The sequence below is a fragment of the Triturus cristatus genome, chromosome 6, assembly GCF_964204655.1.
Source record: "Triturus cristatus chromosome 6, aTriCri1.1, whole genome shotgun sequence".
NCBI lineage: Eukaryota > Metazoa > Chordata > Amphibia > Caudata > Salamandridae > Triturus > Triturus cristatus.
In genome coordinates this window covers 1,126,986,065-1,127,005,736 of record NC_140589.1, presented here as the reverse complement: position 1 = coordinate 1,127,005,736, position 19,672 = coordinate 1,126,986,065, and the positions used below count along the sequence as shown (strand labels likewise).

At 43.9% G+C, this 19,672-nt stretch overlaps 1 long non-coding RNA gene across 1 annotated transcript in view; it reads right to left on the bottom strand.

Moving 5' to 3' along the window:
* Window positions 1-14,573, bottom strand: part of LOC146821082 (uncharacterized) — a 391,873-nt gene extending 377,300 nt beyond the window's left edge. The window contains exon 1 of the long non-coding RNA XR_014963091.1: window positions 14,489-14,573. This is a non-coding gene — a long non-coding RNA (uncharacterized LOC146821082). The remainder of the gene's footprint in view (window positions 1-14,488) is intronic.
* Window positions 14,574-19,672: the final 5,099 nt, after the last annotated feature.

The window sequence follows — 19,672 nt, the reverse complement described above, 5'->3', positions numbered from 1 at the left end:
CCCCTGAGCCACACACAGCCCTCTCCAGCCATACCTTCACTCAGGTGACAGGGCATGGGGTTTGTAGAAATAGCCCAAGGGGAGTAATAGGATGTTCCTATCTTCCATCGGCCCATGCGTGAGTTGGGCAAAAATGTCTCCCGCCCGCCACCTGTTGGACAAATTGATTACGACGTAATCACCCGCAAAGGTTTTAGGGGTGTGTCCTTGCCAGCCCAATCTTCTGACTATAATAATGTCCTCTGCATACATATGATCGACAATGATCTTATTAGAAAGCCAGTGCAAAACTTTGTTTTTACTTTGTTGATAGCTTTCCGTGACTGTTTTCCCTGAGCTAATAGGAGTAGCCAGAGCTGAATGGATAATGGACAGAGAGTCACCCAAATGGCTTGCGAGATCTTCCATCTTATGCAAACAAGTAAATAGGTCATCAAACGTACGTTATACACAGGGTGTATCTTTCGCCTGACATGATTAACAGTTATTTTCACATCACCACCTCCGCATGTCCCCGTTGTCAGCATGTGAATGCTGATCTACTCCATATGCTATGGACTTGTGCATCAATTCAGCATTATTGGCATATGGTAGTGACAACCCTGGCTTCATGCACTAACACAGATATGCCACTATCATTGGAGGTGTGCCTCTTGGGACTGTATGTCAGATCTAAGAAAAATAGAGTTACTTCAAAATTTCGAGACCTTGGCCTCATTACTGCAAAGCGTCTCATAACCAAAAGATGGAAGGATGCATTCCCCCCGGAGGTAGTTAGCTGGAGGCGTTCACTCACAGTGTGGGCTCAGGCGGAAAGCGCAGCATTGCATAGAGAGGAGAGAGCTGGGCTTCGTAAATTCCCTATTGCACAAGACTGGGACGAGTTGCTAGTTGCCTTCCAAACTGCTAATCCGACAGCACCAAGTGTCACTCTGTTGCCCACCCCTGACTGCCTTACCTAGCCCCCCACTACTCAGCAATACTGCACGCCTCTGAACCTGTGACGTAGACTTATATCGTTTCTCCTACTCTGCCACGGATAACTCCCCATATGCCCCCCTCAGTCCCCAGACATGCGGACACAACTTGTCAGTGATGGCTCAGTCCTGTTATGAGTATTGGTTTACTATTGACTGAGTGTACGGATGCCTGGAAGTGCATTGATAATGCGTATTAATGTACGGTCCTGTGTGGTTAGGGCTAACTAAGGTCAGTGGGTGGCAGATGTTCCTTTAGATCTTTTAAGTTTTAGTTATGTTTCGGTTATTTTGGGAAAAATATGCCTTGTTGGAAATCACTAGTGACCGATATGTTTGTTTTATAATCATTTAAGGTCTTCTTCCTAATAAAAAGTGACTTGCCGGTGCGATCCAACCGGTTACGCACTGGATGTATCTGGTGCACGCACGTAAGCTCCTGTTAAGACTGTATTACTATGATGTGCTTCTGGAAGATGCAGCAGAAAACAATGACATTAATTGGTGTTCTATGATGTAGCTCGATAATGGGCGATAGCACACAGAGGTACTCCTGCGTATGCTCCAATATGATCTGCATGTCAGCGCTCAGGAATATTATAAATGTGTTATATCTAAATTGTTGTGATTGCTAATACTATTTGGCACCTGAGATTTGCATTTATATTATTCACAGCAGAACATAACCAATAGCTTCTTTTTTCTTGTATAGATTCAAATTGTCAGTCTTGATAAATAAGTAAAATACCAATAAAGATATTTAAAGAAAAAAAGTAAATAGGTCATCAAATGCCCTTTCCAGAAATCCTTCAAGTTTTGTGAAGTAGTCAGTGAAAGAGCCTGGGTCAGATGCAAGCAGGGGTACTGGAGGCTCTCTCTGCACACCCATGCTGACAAACCCTTCTTCAGGGTGCCCACTTGCCTCCTGTGCTTGTACCTCGGCCTGACAGCAGGACTGGGCTGGGGGATATCCCCCTTAGGAACCTTAACTGTGGCCACACCCCCGTTGATGAAGAATTCACTATGTGGGATTCAGCCTGCTTGCAGCCACGGTCACAAGCTACTGAGAGATTGTGGGACCCCAAGGGCATAGCAGGCCACACCTGAGGACTAGTAGTACCCAATATGGGAAAGACAAGTCCATACCTAGATAATGATAGCCTTCTTACTGCCCGCTTGATCTCTTTGGAGCCTATGTCCACTGCACCTGTCAGGAACCCCTCAATGGTAGTCATACGGGGGTGACCTGGTGGGACCTAGGATTAGGCCCAATTGTTGTCTTTTCTCCCCATCCTAGAGTCCTCAAATCTGAGCAAGTGGACTGGCTCCACCACTGATGAAAACCTCCCCACAAGGTACCGCACGGGTGAGCAAGTGAATACAAGAGGGTACACAGAAAAAAGAAAGCACCACCCTGGAACCCAATAAGACAGAGCCTGTGAAATAAAAAGGCAGGCCTTGCATATGTAATACTTTCAAAAAGGAGAGACACAAGTCTTTGTGTGTACTACAGACACTGAAATTGGGGACCAAACAGTCAGACAGTGGTTTGTGTCAAAAGAGCAAACAGGAGAATGGTCCTTCCAGGCAGTCCAAGAGGTCTCGCTGACACGTTAAGTGGCTTAACGCAGCCTTGTAAATAAGGCAAAGGACTTAACGTCACCAGAACATCAAAAAAAGTAACATTCTGGTGGCGTTAACTCCTTGTAAATATGCCTCAACGTTTCTTGAATGTTTAAACAGCCAATAGCATGTCTTTTCTAGAGGGAAATTGTTTGTTATCATTATGACAATCTCCTGCACCCATGACAGAAACAGTGGTGGCCAACACAATTAAGAAGTGGTAGGCCGGGTGGAGGGGGTGCGGGTGACTGCAAGAGGGGAAACATGCGGGGGTAATAATTAAAAAAAACACTTACCTTAACCATGCCAGCCGCCTCCAACATCGCGTTGTGCCTCCGTGAACTTCCTTGTTCCAGTAGGCACTGGGACAGCCTCATAGACTCCTATCCAATACCCCACTTTGCTTTCATGCTTGAGGGCAGCACATGGATTGGCCTGAGTGGGCTGAGAAGAAGCTCTGCTCAGGTCAGGGAGTCTGTGGGGTGCTCCAGCCCGGTTGCTCAATGCAGCCAGGTTGGAGAAATCTAAGTGCGCCTGTATGTTTGGCCGGCCAGATACGGCCGGCCAAAGACACATGTGTGCTTAGAAGTGCACATAGCACACCCCCCCCCCCCTTCCATGCCTTGAACTGCCCTTTCCCGGCACATGTGAAAAATAAATTGATAGTAAAATATTGTTTTATTTTTCACTTGCTGGCTCTGAGCCAGTGGGGCAGCGCTCCTCCGCCATTGCGGAGGAGCCACCCCAGGTTAGAAACTAATATAGCGAACATCTTACTGCAGGAAAACATTACCCTTATTATTAAAAAGCCAAGCTTAACATGCAATTACAGCCTTCAGTTTATATTTCTGGTAGTAAACACCTAACCATGGCGTAATTTTTTCCAACGTTCACTGTGCCCCTAAAATCTTATTAAACTGGGTCACACATGCTGGATTATTGACAATCATCGTTCCCTTTTTAGAGATATTTTAGCTCTTTCTCTCTTCTAAATGTGTCTCCTACAGGAAAGCCTCACCTACCCTCTCACATTTTTGACGAGTGACCACCTTTTTATTATGTTTAGAAGTCTAGAAGGCGCTCACATTCCATGGCACTTATCTTAAACCACCATGGAAAAAACGTGCACGCCAATCAATAGGCACTATCCCCAGGGTAAAGGAACAACAGGAAAAGGATAGAGACAAAACACATTCAAGAGACGTACAAAAAGCATCAATCCATGTACTATACTACTGTAAGCAGACGCAGCCATATCTTCGTGGCATATGAGCTGTTATCTTTGTGCAGTCAGAAAATCCAGAGATGGCGCAGAATCGACCACGAGCAGTCCGCAGAGCCCAGCGAGACCACACGCAGGGGGAGAGCTGACTGGGCACCCTTGCTGGGTGTATCTTTGGCCGCCAGTCCACGCCAGGAGACTACAATCCCCATCAGCCACTGCTCCTCCCGACGCCACTTCCGCCGCCAGCGCGCCCGGAGGCGCTTGATAACCGACAGCTCCCTCCGCGACGCGGGACGCGCGCGGGCGACGCCGGGCTGAGCCCGGGCAGAGGGCGGGCCGTCTGTGGCCGTCCGGGGCCGGAGGAGGCTGGGCAGGGCCATGGATTTTGGTGATCCGCCTGTCGTGGTTACGCAAGTAGGTTCATAAAGTATTGTCGTGCATGTGCGTAAGTTCAGTAGGACCTAACGCCCCCATTATAGAGTACGGAGCCCAGGGAAAAACCTACTGTTTCAATTTTTGTTGTGGTAAATCTTTGTCGAACACCTCATGTCTAAGCCCAGGCAAGTGAAAACTGTTGCCACTAGCGAAACCAGGACTATGGATAGCTATCTTGTCAGAGTGGTAAACAAGATCAATCAAGATAGGAGAATTTCCTTTGGCAGATCAAGTCCGGAGACATCACCACTAAGGTCATCTATGTTGTCTTCCCCAACGTTATCTCTAAATAGTGGTAGTGCCAATATTGATAATGTAGTCGTAAATACCGATGCAACTACTTTAGTCAATACTGTCGAAGGGGAAATCACCAACGTTTCCAGTTCTAGCCAGAGCATGGTATAGCCTATCAAGGGCATACAAACTCCATCCCCTGCTCGGAGAACAGTGCGTGCCTGCAGGAAGTTCCCGGTTAAGAGGGTAGTGACTCGTAAACCCAAAAAGCAAGGAACAGCACCATTGACCGGGGGGGCTAACTCTGTACCCTCAAATAAAGTTTCAGAGACCGTAAATAACGCCGAGAACAGCCCCCTGTATCCACCACATATTGAACTCCTGGCTTCTATATTAGAGTCTAAACTAGAGGCCTTGATTAGTCCACTGCTGGCAAAGTTAGACTTAGTCACATTAGAGGTTACTAGACTTAAGGGTCTCCTAGACTCTAACTCGATTAGGACCTCTCCAATGACTTCTATTCAACCTGATTCCTCGGGCCCTACAGGACATAGTCTATTGGAGCCCGCCCTTTTCACGTCTGACAATATCAGGGAAGATGGTCCGGGGGGTAATCATCAGGCATTTCAGACTGCAAACGCCTTGTCTACTACCTCATCATCACAACCATTAATGGGCTCGAAAGTTGCACTAGCTCCATCTTTTCGACAAACTCAAATAGTACAAAATAGTTGTCAGAACGCCCTGAAGAACGCCCCAAGGGTTGATGCCTCGGGGCACAGTAAACCCATGTGGAGAAATGTTGTCAACCTTCCACCACAGTGTGTTCCATACACTGTAATATTAACCAATGTTCCTAAGGTTGACTCCTGCATGTCTAATCCCGGGATGGAAACCCATGACGCTCTAAAAAATAAATCACTTGCCTGGCTGAATAAGAATTGTGGTTTTCCGGTGGCCTTCTCAAACGATATTTTATCCACTCGTAGAGTTGGTTGGATTGGCCACGGTAAGAAAGACATAGGGGGGGACTGTATCATTGTTAATTTTAAATATCCGCAACATGCTGCTACTGTCCTGCTTAGAGCAGCCTCTTTACCACTCCAGGAACACGCTGTTTGTGCCAGACCACTTGGTTATTTCTATAGTCATCTGGTCAGTACTCTTTTACCACCATCCTATCAGCTAGAGCATCGTGGTAACGCTTCTATAGGGGGAATGGCTGGTCCTCATCCCATTAGGCCATTGAACGCTCCTGTGTTCCAAAATGGAGGTGATCCTTTCGGTCAGCAGCCAGTGAACAGGCAGATGTATAACAGTCTTCCCCTTCATAACCGTTATTCTGCTTTGTCCTCATTGGAGGAAAATGATTGACTTCCAGACATAACAAGGAATCCCACTCAGCCACCTGCTATATTTCCATCTCTCAAAATTGCCACCTGGAATATTGCGGGAATAAAGAGCAAAATTGGGAACCCGGATTGGCAACTGACACTTAAAGCCTTTGACATCATTGCTTTACAAGAGACCTGGGACCAGACAAATAGCTTCTCCATGGATGGCTACAGCCACTTCTGCATCCCAGCCATCAGCAGCGTGGCTGGACGACCCAAGGGGGGCCTGTTAAGTTTATTCAAACTGGACATAAAGGGTAAACTTACTCAATGTTCATCTGGCTCCGATCACTGTTTGATTGTTGAACTTGCCCTGCAAGACAGGGCTAAGATTCTTTTTGTTAATTTTTATAACTCTAACGCCAATGATTGTACCAGTCACAATTTAGAGTTACTGGACAAATTTTTGTCAGTCTATAACACTAATGTACATACTTTTGAATTAATATTACTAGGGGATTTTAATATACACCCATGTTCCCTACCATGCCCTAGTCAGGACATTGAAGTTCCCCCCCTTTCTTCCATTGTGCACCTGGAACATACTAGGCGTGGAGAAATCCTCGAATCTTTTTTAGCAAGTTGGAACCTATACGAATCAACTTGTGGGGATGGGAAAGATAGATCCCCTACGTTTAAAGGAAACGACATGGGCACTATTATTGATTATATTTTTTTGACTCCTTTTCTGTTAAACAACGTGATTAAATATCACACAGAGGTATCAGTTTTTAGCGACCATAATCCTGTTTTATTAGAACTAATGATTGCAGATGTAATTTCTTTGAAATCTCTTAAACATAAAGGGGGAGCTAATCTTATCCCTAAAGACCAAAACCGTAGGCTAAAATGGTCCAAAATAGTCCCTGAAACCCTCCTACAGGAGGTTCTGTCTAGGACCGAGGATGATGTTGCAATATGTCTATCTAACAGAACCCAGAGCAATCAGGTTATAATGGCATTTGACCATATCTGTACAGAAATTGCCCGTAACCTCGAGAATACATCGAGCTCAAAGCAGTTAGTCGGTAAAAGATGGTTCGACAAGAACTGCTCAAAGGCTCATAGTGATCTATTAAAAGCCCTGAAAGCCACTCCTAAAAACCGTGTGGACATTTCGAGCGCAAGGTCCGCATACAAACGTACAATTCTTGCAAGAAAGAGGGCCCTGAAAGATACAGCTCTAGAGCAACTTTTAGATCCTGTTACATTAAAAAACAGTGGCCTATTTTGGAAAATAATAAACCAACCACTCTTTTCAGAGGACTCAAATATGCCTTTAGAAGCAAACATCCCTGATGAGGGTTGGATTAAACACTTCAGTGAGATATACTCTGAATCCAATAGTACTGTCATCACTGCCGCCCCTATAGAAGAGGCAGTTGGCGATTCACGTATCGCTAAGGCCACTGTAGTTTTTGTCGTAGCTGAAGTGGAACGGGCAATAGAACTGACCTTGAAAAACAAAGCTCCAGGTCCTGACGGGGTCCCTGGGGACGTTTTTAAACATGATCCTAAGTTTTGGTCCAAAATTTTATGTAATGTTTTTAACGTTCTCTCAATTGACAAAATCCCGGATTCATGGAAAAAATCCATTATCATACCGGTTTTTAAAAAGGGTAATAGGCTAGACCCATCTTGTTATAGACCGATCTCCCTAATCGACTCATCGGTGAAAATATTGGGTAGGGTTATCCTATCTAGATTGAATGATTGGCTACTTGAAAAAGGTGTACTTTCCAATGTGCAGTATGGTTTTAGGCCAAAAAGAAGCACTATTGACCAGGGCCTAAATTTGCATTTACTGGTCGAAAAATATACGAGAGCTAGGGAGGGGTCCATGTACCTGGGGTTCATGGACCTCTCGTCAGCCTTCGACCTTGTAAATCGCTCCAAGCTGTGGAATATCTTGCTTGACATAGGACTGGATAGGGCCCTTGTCTGTCTTTTAGCTGATCTTCATTCTGACTTAACTGCTGCGATCAGAGTCACCTCGGAAGGGCGCTGCACTAGTTACTTTAAGTCTGAAAGAGGGGTAAGGCAGGGGTGCATCTTGGCTCCCCTCCTTTTTACGGTCTATATAAACGCATTGGAATCCTCCTTAAAAATAGCCACTCTGGACGTTCCGCGAGTAGGTGAACTGGGAATTCCAGTTCTCCTATACGCGGACGACGCTGTTTTGCTCTCCCGTACTGGAGTGGGCCTTCAACGCTTACTGGATGCATTTGAAGATTTCATGGCTTCCTTGGATTTAATGATTAACGTCAAAAAGTCCCAAATCATGATAATGGGCAAGGCTAAAAACACCAAGTTAATAAAAACATTTACATGCGGGAAACAAGAGCTCTGTAGAGTAACCACTTTCCCCTATTTAGGGATTACATTTGATGAGAGAGGATCCTGGGGTCCCCAGATAAAAAATAGAAATCTTGCTCTTGCTAGATCTTCCTTTGCACTTCAGAGTTTTATAAAAAAATTGGGGGCTAGGCCAATAGTCACTTTGCTACAACTCTATAAAGCCAAAAGCTTGGCTGTTGCCACATATGGCAGCGCCATTTGGGGCTATTGTTCAACGGATAGTATCCAGATTACCGAAAATAAATTTCTCAGGTCAGTCCTTTCTGTACCCCAGTCAACTCCTACATACATTGTTCATTCTGAACTAGGGTTGGGATACATTTCAGACCTGATTAAAATAGCCCCTGTTTTGGCCTGGCTTAGGATCTGGCTGAATCATGAAATTCCCCTCAATCACATCATTTTAAAAGATTGCTTGCAGTTAGATGGGGTTAGCAAGATTCCATGGCTAGCCTATATCAAAGATAGCCTCGGCAAGCTAGGGAGACCAGATCTTTTCTTAGCCCCTTCTAGTATAACTACGAAAGACATAGCTCAAATTAAAGGTATGATGAGAGATATGCTATGCCTAGATAGGGAACAAGTGGAGCTTGGGAAACCAATGGTAAGGTCTAGTCTTATTTTGTGTACCCATGTGGGCCCAGAACCATACCTGACCATTGTTAACCGGCCCTATCACCGCTTCCTCTTAACTCGATTTCGGCTGAATTTGATCCACTTATCTCTGGGCTACTTTCCAAGCTGGAGTTCACCAGATAATGCCCCGCCATGTAAGTGTGATAATTTCTCGACCCAGAACACTTTGCACTTTCTGATGTTCTGTGACCACTTCACGGTCCTAAGAAGGAAATTCTTGAGACCGATTCTTAAAGAGGTGGGGTTCACACAGGTCAAGCCAGCACTACTGTTTCTCCAGCTATTACAAACCCCTAGGATAATGTTTCATGTTGCCAACTTCCTTGTGGGGGCTAGTAGGGCTAATAAAAGGATGGTGTTCGATAACCGGGTGACCTCGGATCTTTAGAAAGATGAACTGCATATTTCGTATTAGTATTGGTTATTACTTGAATCCTTTTTACATTGATGAGTTTTTTGCAATCGATATGAACAGCCTGTTTTATCCTTACTGACCTCTTTTAAATGTATTTTTAGGTATGGATTTTATAGAAAGTATATATTTTTGTATTCACATGTAAGTGGTACTAGTATGTATATATATCATGTTTTATTATGTATTTATTGCATTTGATGATTATGTGTAAAAACTTGTTCCTATGTCTTTTTATGATATTGATTTATCGAAATAAAGTATTATGACTGACTGACTGACTGACACCATGGAAAAAACGTGCACGCCAATCAATAGGCACTATCCCCAGGGTAAAGGAACAACAGGAAAAGGATAGAGACAAAACACATTCAAGAGACGTACAAAAAGCATCAATCCATGTACTATACTACTGTAAGCAGACGCAGCCATATCTTCGTGGCATATGAGCTGTTATCTTTGTGCAGTCAGAAAATCCAGAGATGGCAAAGCATGACAGCTCAGCTCTCATCCCTCAGGCACCCCACTGATATTTTAATTGGTCACATGGACATTATATATGCATTAACAGCTTATCTAATAGCATACCTTGTAGAATAATCACGATAGCGCAGGTCAAATGTGTGAGGTTAAGCAGTACACTATCCCAGATAAAGATTTAGTTATCAATCTATTGTTCTGTAGGGGGTGTGTCAAAATTGCAATGAATCAATATGGGCTGCACAAAGAGACCCAAGAAAAAATATTAACGAACGATAGCATCCCCCAAAACTATCACGATATCTGCCACCATAGGAGTTATTAAACAAACGGAGGGATCTAATCGAATATACGAGCCATCATTCGGGCAGTGGCTCTATGGGATGTATAACTATAAGAAACAAACAAGAGTTTCAGAAGGAAGACATGCATTCATCTCAGCCTATGAGAAAGCTCAAGCCACATTCCATTCCATTGTTTTTTGCCCACTGTTCCACTGTAAACAGAGACCAATAGGCTAATCTGTGTTAGTCCTTCTCTAACAGGAACAACCCATCCTAAACTATAACTATAAAACCCACAACCAAATCACCGGATTTATGTTATTCCATTGAATTCTAATCATCTACCAACAACATTCTCGAGTCAATATCTCCTACTCGGTTTTCATCTAAAAAGTGCATGAACATGAGGTGGCTGCCTACACTGAGTAACTGTCATAGTTTCCGTTCATATACTGTTTAAAGTGAAACACAATCGAAATGCATACAATTAACACACTATAGGGAATGTTACTTAAAGTAGTCTTCTGTCATTACTACCTCAAAGAATTGCTTTAGTCCTATCACAAGCGTTGTAAGAAGTAGTATTCCTGTAATATTGCTGGTAGCCGCATTGCTATTCATAAAACATCTAGCAGCACCAGTACTACTTGTAATACCACGTGTAAGAGTACACCGTAAAGGAGTAGTAGTACTAATACTATTACTACTGGCACACTGCTGTAACTGGTGTTATTCCTCCTGCTGGCACTACTACAAGAAATAGCACATGGTGCATTACTGCCAGCACTAGCATTAATACTGGAACTGCTATGGCTGCTTTCACTCTTATTAGTGCTAGAGCTCCTACAATTACGTTTGCCTAATTGGTTATTCTACAGCCAATGCTCTATGTGTTTCTGTGTATACATTTTGCATAATTTGTGGACAAAAGAAAGTACTTCCCATTTCATGTAAGGGAACATTCTTGAAAAAGATTTGGTGTGAGTCTGCTCTTGTAAATGCTAGTTTCTTCTGCTATTACCTTTCCAAGTTGGGATATGTTTATTCCCTGTAAAGCTCTGAAGTGCCCTTCAAGAGGCTTCAAGCAGCTGGTACGCAATGTACATGTTACCAGGGGTATGCGCGTTAGGAAGATGGTACAGATTGTATGGGCGACTGCCCATTCCTTCTCTCTGTAAAGCGCTGCACTGTCTTCTGAGGTGGGCCAACACGATGAAAGTACCGTAATAAGATAAAAGAGGCCTCTTCATGCTGGTGGTGTAGACTGTACTGGTAATAGCCAATTCTTTCTCTCTGTAACACACTGCCTACCAAGCTGGATCCACATTAAACAAATACTGTAATGAAATTAAATAAAGAGGCCTCAGACAGATGGTGGAACAACCTTCCAGGGCCTGGCAATAAATTGGAGGATTTTGCAGTATTTAGAATTAAGTGGGGACCTGTTGGTTCTGAGTTTCTCTCTTATGCATGCGTGATCCGGCGCGTTGATGCTCTTATGGATCTTGCTGAGATGTACATATCCTATGGACTTGGATTTACCTACTGACACTGGCACTACATTACATACTTGCAGGAGCCTGGATTCTGGGCTGGTTCTGTCAATTTACCAAGAAAACTTAAAAGGTGTAATTATGGCAGGAGAACCCTTATGAACCTCTAAAGAGCCCATTTTTAGGGTGTAAGCTACTACTCCATGTTCAGTAAATATCTGAAAGCTGATGACTGACAATTTCAGTCTGAAATATTGTAGTTGACGAGCAATCAACACGACCCTAGGCCATCACATCTCAAATTTCATATTTCACTTTACTAATTCACCACTAATCCTTTATGAGTTCCAGAGTAGCGTGCTACATGTTGAAAAAGCGTCTCAACACCTCATCGGGGTAGCAAGCGCTATATAAATACAAACCTTATTCCTTCTTCTATCCCTCCGCTATCCTTCTCAATCCAAATAACTGACTAACATATTCACCACTCAAATTACTTTCATATTTCACTATACTATTTCACCACTAATCCTTTATGGGTTCTGGAGTAGCGTGCTACTCGCCAAAAAAGTGCTTCAACATCCCTTCAGGGGCAACAAGCGCTATATAATTGCAAACCTTTTTCCCTCTCCTATCCCTCCGCTATCCTTCTGAATCCAAATAACTGAATAACCTATCCACCACTCAAATTACTTTCATATTTCACTATACTAATTCAACACTAATTCTTTATGGGTTCCGGAATAGCATGCTACTCAAAGAAAAAGCGCTTCAACGACTCGTCAGGGGTAGTAAGCACTATATAAATGCAATTACAATAAAATACAATACAATCCAGAGTGAATAATCATGTGTATTCTACAAATATCCCCTCAGACTATTTAAATTTAATGTTCTGAAAAATTGTGGAATTTCATACGCCAAAACACTGTCTCTAAATCCATAAATAATGTATGTATGTGTGTGTGTGTGTGTGTGTGTGTGTGTGTATATATATATATATGTCAAATCAACAGAATTTGGCTATGTACGTTTTATACACAGCATAGCTCTTCTTTTTTTTTCATGCAGATTTATGTAGCGCGAACTCGACCCGAAGGTATTAGAGCGCTTTACATGAGCACCGGTTACGTTACACAAGGACACATTTAAGCACGGGGAGATTAAGTGATTTGTCCAGAACCGCAGGATGTGGACGTGACCCCGAGGCTGAACCCAGTGGTGGCTGGTGACATCTGAAAGTGGTGGGCGTAAAATATTGCGGTACTGCACTGTGGCGAGTGAGCCAGAGCAACCTACAGAGGGTTCGGGAGGGGGGCATTTTCAAGCAAATTAGAGGAAGCAGGAAGGTTAATAATGCAATACACCCAGCAATACCCCAGCCTCCTCCTTATGACCCCTATTACCCTTCCATCTCGCTACTTTGCTTCTCTCAACCTCTCTCAAGGACCGGAAGAGCAGCAGCACTTTAATCAGGTCCTCTGGAATTATGCAACAGGAAGTACCAAATTATGCAGCAGGGGTGACTACATTTTACAGTGTAATGCAGGGAAGTATTATTTCATTATTATGTCATTTTTTGCACATGCTAACACTATGCGAAGGGCCTTCCACTGTGCAGCCACATATTACTGCATTTTTAGTAACATTTGATCCTTTTTCTGATGTTTTTTGTTAGAATCTTTAACTTAGGCTGTAGATGATGGATTATATAGCTAAGGTTTCAAATCCATAATTATGCCTAAAACGCAGCAGCATCGAATAAATCCTGTGGCCCTGGCTATAACACTGGTACCCCAAAGTGGTGTTGGACTGCGTGACTGCCGTGTCATGAGATACTGATGTGTGTGATATTAGTGTGTATGTGTGTGTTTGTGTGAGGAGGGGTGGTGTCTGTGTTTCCGATTATGTGTCTTGCTTGTGTCTGTGTCACAACCTCTGTGATTCAATCAGGGTCACTGGAATTGTGTCCCACAGGAGGACCACATTATGCAGAAGTGTTGACTAAATTAAGCAGCAAGAAATGACAAATTATGCCTCATAATGTAGCACATTCTGTTGTAGTATTATTTTGACATTTTGATACACATTTGATCATGCATTCATTCAAATTCTGATCAGTATCCCTCCATCCCTTCCCTTTGTTGCATCCAAATCCAACTCTAAAAGGAAACAGCTTCCCAGCTCCCTCCGTGCTGTCCTAAACTACATCCCATATCCGCAACTACCTTCTGCCGCTGCAACTAGCTATGTAATCCAAGCAATTTGAGTGCACCTTAAAAATGCCTTGTACTCAAACTGTCGTCTACGCGCAGGCATCTTCTGCGTCAAATCGACAGTTGCACGTCTCACCTAAAATCCATTCTTTGAAAACCAAGGTGCAAACACATCTTCATAAATCACATTAAGTATAACACTGAAAATCCTGAAGAAATAGAATTACACTAGCTAAATTGTTTTTAGCCCTAGACAACAACGAATCAGAATACTTCCAAAAACCCATCCTCTTGCTTCAGTCCCACGCACAGTCAACAATCTGCTCTCTCCACCATGTACTCCTGTCTCACAATCTTGACTATCTGAAAAAGAATTAGCATCTTACATCACCTCCAAAATTAACAGTATCAGAGAAACCCTTGCTACACTGCTCACTGCTATACACCCCATGGCTTCCGAACCTCAGTCTGCTTTGCTCTCGTACTTTATCCCACCACCACCCTTTGAACCCTTCCCAGTAATGAAATCTAATTATCATGCTCCTATTGGTGTTTTAAGCACTCAAACTAAAACTTATAGATCTGTCCTCTCTCCTTGCATGTAAATGTAAAACGCAGCGCTTACCTGAGCAGTAAGGCTGAGAGGCGAGCAGCGCTGTTTTTCAATGTTGCTGGGTCTAGAACTCGCAAAGACGCAGCTCGCTTAAAAGCCAGATCTTACCATTTTGTAAAAAGCAGAGTTTCTTAAAGTGTGCCGGGAGTGCAGCTGGTTTAAGCGCGCAGGTCAGGTTCGGTTGTTGCCAGTCAAGAATCGCGGGAGACGTTTTTCGAGATCACGTGCTGGTATTGCCAAATCATAAGACTGGATGCGACTGGGGGCGGCTGACTCTTGTTTACTCGGCTGTATCCTGGCATTTGCCAGGGCATGGGGCGACTGTGTCAAAAACACGTCACCGCCCTAGCAGGATGCTATCTTCAGACATGCTGCACTACACTAGGCATGCACAGCATATCTAATGGTTTGTGAATGTGAGTCGGAAGCTGAACTGAAGAGTGCTCCTCTCTCACATTCGCAGTAAGACCACCTTCTGGACTCCTCCTGCTCTCGCCTGCACTGTGCGTTGACATACGCACTTTCACCTGTGTGAAGCATAGGCCGGAAATGTAAACAGACGAATTGTGAAAGCTGTCAATTCGTCTGCTTACATTCCTGTTGCCCGAACAGTGAGTTTCTTTTTTGTGTTGATGCTTAGTGGGGTGCCACTCTGGCGCCCCTATGGACCAGCCACCACTGGCTGAACCTTGGTTTCCAGCACCAAAGTTGGCAATCTAGCCGCTCTTGCAGCTTATGCATACAGCTGGTCTCTGTGAGAGATGCTTCATTCTTGTTCCCTGGGCCAAGTGAGGGAGGCTAGTGATATAGTTTGGAGGATAAAGACTTTCCCCACGTTGGTGATCTGTATGGTGAGCTAGGTCTTGTGACTTTGTAACTTATTCTTTGTGTATAAGGTTATATGACTTAAGTTTATCCTGAATGGTGAATGATAATGGGAATGGGGGTCCTATGGTACTCGGCTTGACCGTAGTCAGGTACGATACGTTAGCTGTCCATTTACAAGGTGCTGGTGGGATTTCTAAGTGAGTGATAAGATTGGTGCTATTCCATATGGTCTGAGTGAGTGCGCGTCAGCGTAGTGAACAATCACAGCTGTTTAATAAAATATTGTATTCTTTCTATACTGACTCCCTGTCAACAGAGCCTGTTTTGGCCATTCTGCCTCAAACGCTGATCACAGTAGGTGGCTTTCTGTACCTCAAAGGAGGGAATGCGGGCTAGTGAAGCCATAAATCTGGTTCAAATATAAAGCGGTGGCACACATTCTGCAGTCTGGCCAAAGTTGATCATTTTATGAATGTGGGAATTTTGAGACTTTGACCTGCTGCTTGGCATTGTAATGCTGATGTGTAGGAGAACTTTCACCAATCTCACCCGCAACATAATCCAAAAGCCTTGTCTTTACAGCATCCCAGAGTAGTTCTTTCTAGTCTGAACATTTACAACAAACAATATAGGCAGTAAAAACCCAACTGATGAAAACCTATTTTGCATAGAAGGGGCAGTTTGTTATCCAGGCTTCTACCTCCGGGCGGCCCAGTACAAAAGCAGATTGATGTATGCTTGGACCGGTTAGAGGGAGAAAGAAGGGAAAAACATGACTGGGAACTTATGGTTTTGGGAGCAGTCAAGATGATGGTGCACTTCTGCAGAGGTCAGTCTCATAAATCTGAACCTAGCGTGAGTCCTAGGGCACTTGAGAATCACACAATGCCTCTGAAAGGAAGGCACACAGACTCCACAAAGTAAGAAACAATTTAGATTCCAGACAATGATGTAATAAGACAAAAAAAACGAGGGATTTCACAGAAAATATCATGGGAGAGGATCAAACAGCTACCGCAAAACTAGGGGAAATAAAAGGAAGAGATGTTGACATGAGAGAAATAAATTAGAAAATTAAGAACAATGGTGGAGGAAAGGGTGAAAGGGGGACAAGAATAGGAAATGATTATGGAGAAATAAAAAGAGAAATTCAAACTGAAACAAAAAAGAAACAAAAAAGACTCAAGAAATAATTTCTGATGGAGACAGAGAGAAGGAAATACCGAAAAGAACTTGTAAAAGAAAAACAGCAGTTATGAGGAAAAGGAAAGAGTATGTGAGAGTGGGGAAGATAGAATGCTAAAATAATAGAAGCAATGGAGAGAAAGAAAGCGGAAGGTGGAGAAGGGTGGGAAAAAGGGACATATGATAGCAGGAAAGTAAAAATGATAGCAGGAAGTAATTGAGGGGGAGAAAGAAAGAATGGGGTGGGGTAGAGTGAAAAAGAAGAAATTGCAAGAAGAAAATGAAAGACAGAAGGATGAGTTAGGAATGGAATGAAGGGAGGATCGGAGAAGGGAACAGAGGAAGAGAAAGAAGTAAGAAGAAAAAAAGAAGGCAAGGAAACGAAATAAATAAAGGGGAAATTAAAATTGAAGAAGAAACGGAGGAAAAGGTGAGCGAGACCATTAACACCGCATATACTGCGGATCTGGCACTAAGCTGGTTGCCTCTGCAGAACCCCTAAAAAAGAACCCCTAAAAAAGAACAGGACGGGAATGTAAGGAAGTAAATAAAACATGATGGAAATCCGAAAGGAACTTCTCCTTTGAGCCTGCCTCAGTGGCTAAAGCCTTCACTGGATTCCACGGTTCTCGAGCTGAGCATGCATGGTGGCGAAGGAGATGGGGCGGGGGGGCAGTGCGGGGGCCAAGGAACAATAGACATGCCACTGACCACAGGAGCCCATTCAGCAGAGCCTGGCCGCAGCAGCACGACAATAACCCAACTGTTAACTGATTTAACGCTCTGCCAGCTGCCGGCCAGGGGATCAGAGAAGCGGGCACTGCACTGGGCCTTTGAATATTACCTTTAACGCAATTGGACATATGTTGCTTTAATGAAACGTTTCGCATTTGTTAGCTGTAGAGATGGGAAGGGATGCATATGAGAAGAAAGACGTGGTGGTAGGTTACCTGAAATACTATCCGAAGGAGAATGAATGCCAAAACAGGGCCCTTTGAAGTCTGAAGTGCAATTGTGCTAGTATGCATGTGAGTGTGTGCGTTTTGTGTGCCAGCACGCGAGACGCTGGAGTGGCAGCGTGTGGAGTTCGGCGCGTGCACCCCAGCGTGAGAATATGTGCCTGAGCTGTTTGTATGTATGAAGTCACGCGCGCATGTATGTGTGTGAGTTTCGCTTTTAACTGACGAGGCACGCTCTCACGCACTTCACGCGTTTCAAAAACATGTGTGCAAAATATATGGCCATGAGTTGTCTTAAGGACACTCTGGCGGATGATATGGACATTTTACCCGCGTTTGCTCTGAGAAGAGGCCTCCCAAGCAACGAGGCTTTGTGTGAAAGCGGCTGCAGGTGGTCGGCACCAGCACCCATAATGAAGGATTCTTTTTCATCATGTATTTGACTCAGACCAAGGGACAGGCATAAAAGAGAGAAGGGTGGGAAAACCGTGACAAAGAAAGGCACAGGTAATTAAAAAGAACCTGCAAGAGTGAGATAGAAAAACACAGGAAGTGTAGGGTGGTGGATGAAAGAGCTCTGAGGTGGAATCAAAACTAGGCAGCACCTGCATTCGAAAGCGCAAGTAGCAGGCGCCAATTGAAAACTTTGGGATCCTGGACTTATTTATTTTTTCTCTTACTTATTTCTAGGCCTTGCCTACTAGACAGCACATGCCACATGCGCTGTCTGTTGCGAGACGTATTATTAACTTCAGAAGGCTTAGAGCCCGCCCATTGCTTAGGATTGGTTGACTTCATTGTCACACTCATTCATTTGCTTCTTATTTATTCCTGAGTGTGTGGGCATTCTTCTCTTCTTGTGTTCCCCACCGCCCCCTCTTTCCGGGAGCATGGATGCATTTCTGTGTCCTTACACTTCTCGTTTTTTTTGTTCAAGCCCACCACTAGACTGAATCTATTTCAAGCTGTCTCCCTAACGATCTTCTATTCCCCTCTCATAGGTGCAGCTATATCATGCCAGTGTGGATTTCCCTCCTTCCACTTCATGATGAGCTTGCCGTCATGTACTCCCCCACCTTTGGTGCTTTCTCGCCTGTGTGTCTCCCCCTTCTAGCTCCACGTTGCTCTCTCTATCTCTTGCATCTTTGCTTTTATCCCCTGCCCTCGGTGCACCACTTTGCTCTCCTTTTCACCAGTTTGATCCACCCAGCGCCCTCAATGTTGCTTCCCACTGCACCTGCTTCAGACCCCATTGTCTTCTTGTATTGTTCCCATGCCCCATGCCTAACTTGTTTCCCCCATCTGCTTTTCCCCCATCTTTAATCCACACCGCCTTCCCGTGATACTCCAGCCCACCTGCTTTCCAAAACAAAAATGCCTTTGTGTTTTTTTTTCTCTTTTTATTTGCTGATCTAAGTTGGATTGTCAAATAAAAAGAAAAGAAAATCAGCCTAATCCTTTTGTAGGCTCACCCATGTGTGATGCGCAAGCCTGCCAAATTACGCTTTAGACTTTTTTTTTTAATGTAGCAATGCTGCACAGCATCGGGGATGTTGCACAGCATTGCTAAACAGTATTGGCATAACAAAACACACGTAATTACAGAATCGTTACACAAATTCTTTCCACAAATACAGAGCTAGGTATTGAGTTACCTACAAGTAGTTCCTCCCCGTACAACATAATATTTGTATGACTCATGGTTTCCCGTTCCACCTGCTGCCCCCTGGCATCCTCAACCCTTGGTCCACTATAGGCACGCCTGATATCAAAAGAAGTCCGCTATTATTCAAACCCAAGCTCTGTTCTCTAATGCTAGAGGCCCTTCTCCCAAGAGCAATCCACCTGTGAAGCCTCGAACAGTGCCTTACTTTCACAGTGGTTCATATGATCGTTAATGCTACAATTACTTGAAAAATTCCTGCGCAAATAAGGGTAATATTGCACTTTTTAGATCTTTGCAATCCCGAAAAACGAACTGACATTTTGCCTAATCCTAGGACCCTATTTTCTGAAAGTCAAGACTTTGCTCTTTGAGATATTCATTTTTAAATAATGCTCCTCCGCATTGTCTCCCAGCGCGCCAGGACGCCCTTGGAGTCCTATTGGAGTTTAATCCATCGGAACTACATCGTCGGTGTATGAAAGACATCAAACGTCCATTGGACAGAGTTTCGGATGGATGCCCTGTTCCGTAACTACTCTGCTAGGCAGATCATGAATATAAAGCGAAATGAGCAGCGGCGCCAGAAGACACCCCTGCTTCAAACCATTCTGCTTCACCACTATTTTTGACTAACCTTGGTTCCCACCCATCAGG